Below are 9,662 nucleotides of genomic sequence, written 5' to 3' on the forward strand. Positions count from 1 at the left end.
AAAAAATGTGTCAGAAGAAGCCGGGATAAACACTGCCTTGTAATCAGAATGCTGCATCTGAGCACGTGTGTGGAAAGTTCGGTGGAAGGAAAACGTGTCATTGGGAAATGGTGCTCATAGCTTGGCGCTTACTAGCGAATCTGGAGCCAGTCATCATTCCAGAAAGTTTAGTGGAAGGAAAAAAAGTGGAAAGGAGCAGTCAGCATGTCAGGGATAGCAGTCACTTTGAGACAATATTGATGGAAAGTCAATTTAAGAGTTTGGAGGTGATGCATTAGGCTAGTGGCTTACAGGCTGTTGCATCCATGTGTGTTCATGGAAGGTTTCGTGGAAGGAAAAAAAAAAGCACACCCGACAGCAGCTGAATCAAGTAGGCTGATTCATCTACAGCCAGAGTCAACGTGTTATGTGATAGTGATGTGTCATATTTATGTAGTTGAATATTTTACATCTTCCTGATCCCACTGTTGGAGATCAACCTGCAGTCAGAAAATGAACTCTTCTCTGGAGACAATTAGCCGCTCTCTCCTTGAACACACACCGCTGCCATTACTGCTCATCTCCATGGCGACACCATGCGCCCCCCCTTCCCCTACCACCACTGTTCATCTCACAGTAAATCTAAATAGCTGAGCGCCGTTAACCCGCTCACCTCTTCTTTAGCTGACTGTGGGTTACATAGAGGGGGGGGATGTTTGTTAGCACACAGCAGAGCCGGGGTCATCCTGCGGGGTGGCGGGGGTCACCGTGGGGGCTTGCGTCCATGGAGCTGTCCTCAGGTTGTCTCCAGTGTGGAGTTGTGAGGTCGCGGTGCGCTTTGCGCTTCTGATTGGAATCAATCAATGAGCCGTCAGAACCCGGCAGAACCCGGTCGACTTGGTTAAATGTTATTGTTGGGAGCCATTACCCCCACAATCGGCCCGCTTAATGCGAGAAAATGACATTCATTAAACGGCTCCGCGGGGAGGCCCCCGGGGGCCCAGCTGCAGCTGACCCTCATTCACCACCCAGTGAGTGGGGTGTGAGGGGAACAAGGGGGGGGGTCATGTCAAAGGCTCGCCTCCCCCCCCGGCCGCCTCTTCCTTTACAAGCATTTGTGTGTCTCACAAAGTACCTGAGACGGAGAATGATCCGGAAAACCGGGATGACGACATCATCAGGGAGAGAGAGAGATGGAGGCCCAATAATGAGTCACACTCCACACACACTCTGATAATGTATATAAAACACTCCCCCCAATAGAGAGAGCGAGGTGGAGCAGTCGCAGCATCATCTGATGCCGAGTCCCTGAGAGGGAATATTTCTGCGGGCGGCTGTCCGCCAACGCAGAGCCTCCCTTTGTCTGGCTCTTATTCGCAGTGAGGAACGCGGGGACAGCAGCAGGTCGGAGGGAGGAGGACGGCCGTGGCCCCGGTTATTTCTGTTCATACCGCATCAAAACCACGCAGCAGGACATGCGCCGTCACCGCAGAAGGGAGATCCTTCAGCATCTTCCATGTCTTAAATACGAGAATTTTGTTTAAGTTGGATTTTTGACTTTCCTGGAAGTCAAAGGTGCACCTACTAAACACTTACTGGAATTGGGGTGAATATTTAGATACTTATCTTTTTGACAGATAAAAAGAACTTTTGTTGATCATAACTGTTTTGTAAAATGAATAGGAGAGTGAAATATTGAAGGGAATGAAGCGTTTTTATATGCACTGAAAATTTCCTTAAGATTTCTTTGGTGATATTTGAGGTGCCAACAAGTTGAACTAGACACTTAGCTAAAGCTAGCTACCTTCAGCTAACTCATTCGCATACAAAATACACAATTTTTACCAAAGTAGTCAAAGACACAACTGATCCAAGGAACATATCTGGATGTGTTTCTTCTGTTACTTCATAATATTGACCAAAAAAAAGCATATTTCACTTAGTAACTAGTGTAGCTACATAGTGATAGCTTAAATGTTAGCATTCATGAAATATTCGTTGGTAAAATGTAGCTAGCTGTGGAGGCTTATCGAAAGCAAGTATTTATGGACACCTCGCAGCGTGACATCACGCGTGGAAGTGCCAAAAGCTCCTGACTGACGTAGACGACCATTTGTTTTAGCTGTCAAGTTGTCAAAATAACATACTAATTCTTAAAAGTATGCCTGTTAAATAAAAGGAAAAGGGAAGCAGTGCTTTACTACTAGTTGTCAACATTACCACAACTAGATAACAAGGTCAGGAAAAAGGTTTCTTTAAGGAAAAAAATAGCGAGGGAGAAGGAAGTAGTTCAGTTATGCTAGCTTGATTTTGACAGCCGTAACATGTAGATGTGACGTGGAACTCGGTGTGTTTCGGTTCAGTTAAATACAAATAAGGTGACCCTCACACCAACTCTGACAGATCATCAGTAGATGCAGGTGGTTAAAGTAGCTAATCAGCCTGCTGTTAGATGAGCTAACAGCAACAACAGCTAATCTACTATAGCGACCACTTATTAATAATCGCAAAGTAAGCCTAAAAACATACTATTATGGACTGAATGTTCTGTTATTTGTGTGGGAAATGCTTGAGTGGTTTCTGGCGTTGAATCCTGAAACATACAGTGGCGTTGTTGTCAGTTGTTACGACAACGAGTCTGTATGTAGCATAGCCGACGCAGAGAGCGAGAACAAAAGTGATTTTGAGTTGTTCTGCAGCGGTTTCTCTGCGTTAATTTCCCCTTTGCCCATCCAACACTAACACAAGAAAAAAACAGATATGTAGGAGTGAAGAAAAAACTTCTTGGATGTTGCTGGAAAAAAACCCGAACAACTTATGTAACTTATGATTAGTAGAGCTTGACCTCAAGAGCAAACAGACAGCTGAAGTTCTGTTTCCATCGTGAAAGACTGGAGCAGTTCTTCCACTAATGATGACTGAGCTGAGATGTCCTGTAGGTAGTGGTTAACATAAGGTAACTGGTAGAAATGACCAGCACGGCCAGTTTGACCCATTAACGTCAGGAATCTGTAACGTCCAGGGTAAAATGGCAGAAGACGGGGGAATTATAGTAGAGCCCAGATTTGGGGATCAGACAGAAATCTAATACAGTAATTACACAAAGTAATAGTTTAATGACATTTTCTCGATACTAAACTTGCATACGGTGCAGTGTGAGCCTGGCTCATCAGAGAGAGGTGCAATAATTATCACAGGCACCTGTTATGGCACAGAAACAGGTGGAGCTTCAGCGTTTGTGATCTCACATCTCAACGGATATTATGGGGAAGACGCGTACTCGTCTGTGTGCCGTTTCCATCTTTGTGCCAAGAGGCTAGGCATGTGTGTGTGTGTGTGTGTGTTAGGTGCTGAGTTAAGCCTCTGATTGAGAAACAAGCCACAGTAGCAACATGCTTTGCTGATTCCCCCAGCATCTGTCTCAACCAGCATGGGGCCTCCATGCGTGAAGGAGGAGGCAGCTACCGAGAGACACCGTTCCTTCATCTCCACTTCCTTTTCTCTGGCTATGGAGAACAAACATCTCCCTTTTACTCTTTCTCATGTCTTAGAGGAGGGCTTTTAGAAAATATTTTCTTGGTTTGCCTTGCAGGGGACAGACTGGTCCTAGGTTGGACCCCGCCTCTCATCCAATGACTCCAGGGGATAGGAACTAGGCTCCTTCAAGCGTAAGCCGGTACGGACAATGGATGGTTAGTCAGTATTGGGTCACACAGCAACAGGACATGCTTCTTTACAAGAAATATGACAAGGCACACATAAACAAAATAAATCCCATTTTTGGACATCATGATTAATACTAAAGGTCTAAAACAGTGGCCCTCAAACGGCGGCCACATCCAGCCCACGAGCCACCTGTTTCTGGACTCCTGGCCACCTAGTCGCTGCCTGCAGGTTGGCCAGATCCTGATCCAAACAACACTAGGGATATTGATCCGTTCTGGGTTTTCCAGGTCTGAAAAAACCGTCCCTCTGTGACTTCGGTTTGGTATCGTCATCTGCAGCCCCACATATGGACATAAGTTTATGAAAAATTCTTTTGCATTCAATGTTCCCTATACATAATATAATATAATATTATACTGTTATGACGTGTGTGAGTTGGTGTATGGACAAAAACGCAGACAGGAGCTGGGAGCATGGATCATGTGGAACGTCTCAATGAATAAAAATATTATGGAAAACTTCCAAGAAACCACAGGGAACACAAGGAACCAGGGTCAAACAAAAACAAGGAGTCCAGAACCAAAATCCAACAGAATATACAAAGGACGCAACTGGGTATGACAGGAGGAACCAGCAAATAGTGACAGCAACAGAAGTGCTTAAATACTGGGAAAGAGGATGTGGAACAATGGACCTGAGCTGATTGGCTCAATATCTACTATGGAAGAATAATTAGATCTAAGAAACATAATTACACTAGAGTAACAAAGAGTAACTAGAGACAAGAAATAAACTAGAATCAAAAAGAAGGACTAAAAATAGAGCAAGACTGATCTAACAAAAGGAGATTAAGGAACAAAGAATAACAAACTTAGCCTAACATATACTCCCTTCATTTTATGTATTTGTTCTGTTACGAAAACAGACATTCTTACTTTTGTATAACATTTTAATCAGTTTTTTTTATTTTTAACAAAAGCAAATGAACACTGAAAACAAATTTATTGAACAAACCCATAAAATAATAATTTATTATTATATAATATCTTTAATAGATGCTGCCTCTCATACAGGTGTCAGTCATATTTGTGGCTTTTTGCGACGCACTCTCCAACTCACCACTAGGAGCAGTTTTGTGATATGGCCGACATGGGCAATCACCCAGAGCGGCACCTTGAGGAGGGGTGGCAGTGTTGTGGTCTACACACCTCCCTGGAGGTATGAACAGGTCTGAACTGGACCAGACCTTTGGGACTCTGATAACTCCACAACTGCATTGTGAATAGATTCTGTGGCTGCAAAACAACCTTTAGTCATCACACATCCACCACTTCTAAATATTTGGTACAAGGTGTTTGTGCTGACAGGTTTTCTCCGTAGTTGCATCTATGCATTATGTAGCGTCACACCTTATCCTGGTGGCTCAGTGAGGCGCAACGCTGTAAGACCTTTGAGAAGGGAAACGCTTTCCACAAAAACAGTCAAATTATGTAGCCATTAACTTTAACCCTAAACATGCTAACTGGTTCCTGAGGAGTTTGAAGTGACACTTTTGGGGGTTTTCTCTCACATATTTGCAGTTCTACACACAGGAAGATCAACAACTGAAAGTTTTCTCCATTGTGAAAGCTCATAATTAATCTAGAATGAAGCACAAAAGATCATTTTAAAACTCCCTTATTGCTTTCTTAAAGTCATTGCCGTCTTCTAATCTTGGCATTGTATCTTGCGTTGAATATGTATGGTACCTATCTACCTGACTTATTCAGGTGATTACTTACGTCTTCCTGCCTTTGAATAGAGCCAAGATGCTGCTTTTCAAGGGTTGATCACTCTGTTCACCGCCAGATAGATGGACAAGAACTAATGCGGTATTTCAATCGTCGTTCCATCTTGGCGTTGATGCAATAACAAGGTCGACGGCCTTCTGAACTCTATCGTTCAACGCCGAATCCTTCCAAGAAACTTTTTCGGGTGAAGCTCCTCTCAGCTCCTTTGATTCCGGCCCCTGTGTGCTCGTTCGTAACCGACACAAAGCCAACGACGAGGAAACCCGCGTCCAAGCAAGAGCTTCGCAAACAAACAATAGAGAGCTTGTGTCAAGAGAAAGAGGCATATCATTAACACCAGAGATGTAACTGAAAGGAGCCAATCAACACCTGTTTTTACTGTTATCGCACTCACACATAGGAAAAAAACAAAAAAACAAACTGTCAGAGCATCTAATGTGACATTTTTACCATAAAATTCACAAAATGCCAAGCGTTTAGAGCTTGGAGAATCTAAAGCTTGTGTGGTTTATTCCTGAGAGGCTGGTGTTGCTCGAGCAAAGCCGGGGCCTATATAAGGCAACAATAAGTCGGTGACTGTGGTTCTTCCAAGCGAGTGATCTCCAGCAGCCAGTCGAGCTATCATTATCTGTTAAAGAGCCTTCGTCCCTATGGATCATCATTACGAGGCGCATTAGAAAATACTTTGATTAAACTCCCCTAATCCAGCGCAGACAGCTGCCGTCCATTCACAGCTGCCTAATCTCCCAGCCACTAAATACCACCGAGACAATGGGCAACAAATGACAAGTTATGTGAAAGAGAAGGGGAGAGAAAACAAAGCGACGGAGAGACAGAGAGAGAACAGATAATTCCCTCCATCAAAGGAGAGCGGTAAACAGCGCTCATGCCAGGAGACGGCTGATGCCTTCTCAGGAGTGAAAAACGGGCGGTAGAGAAGGAGGGATCGAGGGAAAGTGAGGGGAGAAATAGGAGGAGTGCGATGGAGGCGCGTCTCCCCCGTCAGACGGGAGATGAAATGTTGCACGCGGAGGAGAGATCTCTTTCAGCGCGACTACAAACAAGGCGAGGCTGCTGATGGGAGATGCTGCAATCAAGATGAGAGGAAAGAGACGGAGAGAGAGAGAGGGGGGGGGAACCCAGAAACTACTCCTCAATGGTACAAATCACCGCAGGGAGGTTATCAGGGCCGTCGGCAATCACTATAATGACAACATGGTGTGACATGATAGTTACAGCACTCATAGAAAATCATTCGCCCAGGCTGGGGAGGAGATAGGCAGGCGGGCAGCTTCATAAATACAAGTCTGGCTTGGAGAGTCACATGGCGTGTGTTGGTGTGTGTTTGTGTGTGTTGCTGCCCAGGTATTCAGAGTGACGAGTGTGTGAAGGATGAGCACGCGGAGGCGTGACCGCACCGACTTGTTTGTTGTTTTCCTGCGGTTCTTCCTCGCTTTCTAGTTTTAAAATCAGATGTTGTACACAGCCCAAAAAAAGAAAGAAAGGGGAAAAAAAGACCTGCTGCATAATGTAATCTGTCACAAGGACCCCATTGATGCACAGCACACCGACTAAAGTGTTATTGCATTAATCAACAGTCACAGCACCACAAATTACCACCTAACCCTTCCACATGGATTCAGACCTGATTGCGTGAACTTTTAAAACGCCACCAGTAGCACACAGATCACCTGGAGCAACTTTCAGGGTTTGTGTCCCGAAACCTGGCGAAGACATAAATAAGAAGTTGGCAACGGTTCTGAAATGATGCTGCACGGTTTTTCTAATTTACTACTTTGTGTCATTTTTTTAAAACAAAAACGTTTTTCCCTATGAAATGTTTTTGTCCCATTGGTTATATTTGTACATTTCACATTCCGTTTCCTCTCTGTGGAGCCCTGGTGTCCCTCATGGCTCTGTGTGTGGTTCATGTTCTGTATGTGTAGAATGTATTATTTCTATGTACGCAGACTTACAGTAAAAGCAAAGACGTACGCTAGTTCTACTAACACTAAACAACTACATCAACAAGCTATTTAGCGGATGCTAATGCTACATAGCTAACATCAAAATTCTTTCTGCCCTTGGAAGACTTCAACCCTCAAACATAATTTACATGTTCAATAATGCCCTTAGATATTGTATTTAAGTTTATGTCTGGTTCTCTACTGTCCGCGTCTTATTTAGCTCCTGTTTTAAAAAACCTTATTGGTGGAAGAATAGAGAGAACAGGAGAAAACAAAACTGCTGTGTAAACAGCCTTCACCCCCTTCAAAATAAGAGCATTAATATAAAAGGTAAGAACCAAAGCTTCGACACAGATGTGGAACTTTAATTTAAAGTTTATAGAATAAAAGTAGTAATTTAGAATTTCACTGGAAAAATTAATTTAGAGGTAGAAAAGAGCACTAAATGTTTTTTCTAAAGTTAGCAAAACAGCCTAGCTAAAAATTAGCTCCACCATTAGCAACAGAGAGCTCACCACTAGTCACTATCTTGTATTCTTTTGAAACGTTCCTAAAAATTGTTACAGTTGGTACTGCACAGAGCACTGACAAACGGCAACATTGTCTTCTCAAAATTTCGCAAAATCCATAGGTATGAATTTTTCTAACGAAGGCAACGAACACATACATCTCTCCGTGGAAGGAAGATTGGGAGGTAAATGAAAGCACCACCTGGACTGACCTGGTCACTGCATTTCTTAGCCGGAGCAAACATCATTAACATTTTGTTCCCTGTCGATGTGTGCAGCACTCTGGGTAATTTGCCGCGGTGCACCTGGATGAATCAAACATGGCCGCACGCTCTGGGTAATAACCAGACCCAATGAAGTGAGGAATATGAACACACGGCGCGCACGGCAACATTTCTTCCCCTTGCTGCATTGCTTCCTTCTATTCACCTCTAACCACTCCTCCTCCTCCTCTTCCTCCTCCTCCTCCTTGTGATCATCACCCCCCTACCCCCACCCCTCTGATCTGCCTGTGAAGGTGTGCAGTGCAGCAGCAAGTGAGCCTGCATGTATTATTACCCATCCACCCTCTGTGTTTGTGGCGACTTGCCGTCCACTGTATTTGGACAGATGATTTGGAAACAAAGGAGGTCCAGGTTAATGCGGCTCAGCTTCGTGCAGGAGAGGCTGCCGGCAGGGGTCAGAGGTCGGCTGATGGGAAAATGCAAAGCCAGTGTCGGACTCGCGTCTCAGTGTGGCTGTGTGTGGGCAGTGTGGAGGTCAGGGTGGCAGCAAGAGTGAGTCATGGCAACCACACAGGCCTACACACACATGCGCGCACACACACACATATAACTCGCTCCCAATAAGCTCACAAACAAGGTGCTGAAGGGCAGCATAGATTTTATTTACAGAAAATCAATTAAAAGCTGCTTTCAGCCCACAGGAATGAGGCAAAAAAACCAACATTCTCCCACATTACGTTTGAGTCTCAGGAAACAAACTTGGAGCGCTTGCAGGAGAAAAAAAGTGTTGCGGCTAAAATGTTTTCCTCCAATCTCAAATAAAAGGTCAAAGAAAACAAAGGAAGAGAAACAATCAGAGAAAAAAAACAACTGGAAGGGGAAGGAATCAGGGATCAAGTGCTAGTTAACCTAGATCAACTGTATTGAGGCAACTACACAGACAGACAGATGATAGATGAATTATTACTCTAGTAAATTTATGTTCAACCACAGCTTAAATGTTAAAAAACTAAACTAAAACAAAACCCTAATTTAACCATTGGTGTTGATGTATGGCTTGTTTGATATAAAGACAAGAAATCAAAGAAAGGAAGGTTATAGTAGTGACAATCTGCTAATATGGTTTCCCAGCATATCTGACTGCTTGGGATACTAGGTGTCCATTTTGTCCATCAGAGACAATCTGGGGGACACACTGTCTCTCTGGTGGTAACAAGTCCAGAAAATGCTAACCCAAGCTAACATGGGTTATACAATAAAAAAAAAATCATATTAAAAATAAAAGTTTGCTCCTAAATCCAGGATATAGAAGAGCAACGTTTGCATTTCATCTCTAAAACATCAACAACTTCTTCACCTTGAGCTGCTTTTCATCTCCAGTAAACTCACCAAAGTCACTCCGTCATGATAAGAAAAGAGAAGCAAGCTATGTTTTCCGTATTGGGGTCATTTACCATGCAATAAACAGATCTACTCATGCAGCATAACCTCTGGTCACTTCCCCTCTCCCCACACCCCCATTTCCAG

The sequence above is a fragment of the Xiphophorus couchianus genome, chromosome 24 (assembly GCF_001444195.1).
Source record: "Xiphophorus couchianus chromosome 24, X_couchianus-1.0, whole genome shotgun sequence".
NCBI lineage: Eukaryota > Metazoa > Chordata > Actinopteri > Cyprinodontiformes > Poeciliidae > Xiphophorus > Xiphophorus couchianus.